Below are 1,456 nucleotides of genomic sequence, written 5' to 3'. Positions count from 1 at the left end.
GTCTCTTTCTGACTGCAGTTCAATTACTCACTGTCTACACACACATTGTTCTTCCGTCCCGTTGTCACCCTCTTTTATATACCAGAATACCCTATATCTAGTAAATGCTAGAGCATTCGCCAAGGTACAGGATAGTTCTAGAAACGTGGCGTCACACTAGTCATGTGACTCGCTGATGCAACAATACTTAAAAAATAATCAACATTTAACTTTCTGTTCGCACAAAATATCTATTTGTGACAACTCGGAGGTTATTACTCACTTAAAGAAAATTGGTTCTATAATCAAAAAGTGTTTTGGTCACATGTTTTAAGATGAACTTTGACGTAACGCGGACATTTCATGGCTGTTGTGAAAGGTTAATTTCAAAAATTATTCTCGACTTTATAAATTTATATCAGATGAGCGGACAAGTTTTCATGTGTGTAAAGTGTTACGCCTAACTGGAGTGTAATTATTTAAAATGGAAAATTATTTACCTTTCCTAATTATCACCAGTTATATTAATATAAATATTATCAGGTGATTATGAGGACAGAAGGAGTTAATATAATATCAGTCTCGTGCTTAACTGACTTGAATATTAAAGTATCCCAACGGTACCAATGACCAAACAACATTACAAGTTTAGTAAAGTATTTTTCACAGTGTTCAGTGAGCTCTAGAACTAGTGTTTACAGAATGGTAAGCTAGGTGAAAATGTTTTCTTGAACGCTGTTTCAGGACTTATTTTGGTAACCGGAACGTTTTTCCGACACTCATTGGGCAACAACAAAAAATCTTTTTATAATAAACTTTGTTAGAATTTGACCACAGACAAAGGTTTTAAAATATTTTGGTTCACGATATTCTTTGGTAAAAGTAGAGGTTTTTTAAAAAGCTTAATTATTACTGTACACGTCAGTGCTTTTGTGTAGGAGTTCAAAATTAATTTAGGTTTGTTTGTTTGGAATCATGCACAAAGCTACACAATGGGCTATTTGTGCTGTGCCCACAACGGGTATCGAAACCCGGTTTCTAGGGTTGTAAGTCCGCAGACATACAGCTGTGCCACTGGGGGGCGCGAATTTAGGAAACCGTAACTTAAAAACCCCTAAAATGGCCATATGTTACTGTAGATATATGTGTGTGTGTGTAAAACTGCAGGTTTAATGAAACAAGTTTATGTCTTTGATATTGATGTTTGAAATACACCAGTCTTTTGTTTCTCGCCATGCCTACCAAATTTTCCATTTCACATCTATGTCTTACTTTTTTTTCACTACTCTTATGTTAATAAATTGTTACAAGTACATCCGTTTAATGCATTGTAATTTTGTAAATACTAATACACAGTGTCAAAATGCCTCACTTACATCTCGCTACAACAGACTGAGACGTAAAAAAAAAATCTGATAACAGATCAAGAACAGAACAAAACTGTCAAGTGAAGTTGAAATAAAGACGAGTTGTTTAT

At 34.5% G+C, this 1,456-nt stretch overlaps 1 protein-coding gene across 1 annotated transcript in view; it reads right to left on the bottom strand.

Annotated features, from left to right (window-relative positions):
- The window catches only part of LOC106466796 (hydroxylysine kinase-like), a 17,414-nt gene that overhangs the window by 4,590 nt on the left and 11,368 nt on the right, over positions 1 to 1,456 (bottom strand). The window lies entirely within an intron of this gene.

Source organism: Limulus polyphemus, unplaced genomic scaffold, assembly GCF_000517525.1.
Source record: "Limulus polyphemus unplaced genomic scaffold, Limulus_polyphemus-2.1.2 Scaffold2382, whole genome shotgun sequence".
Lineage (NCBI taxonomy): Eukaryota > Metazoa > Arthropoda > Merostomata > Xiphosura > Limulidae > Limulus > Limulus polyphemus.
This window is presented reverse-complemented; position numbering and strand designations above follow the sequence as displayed.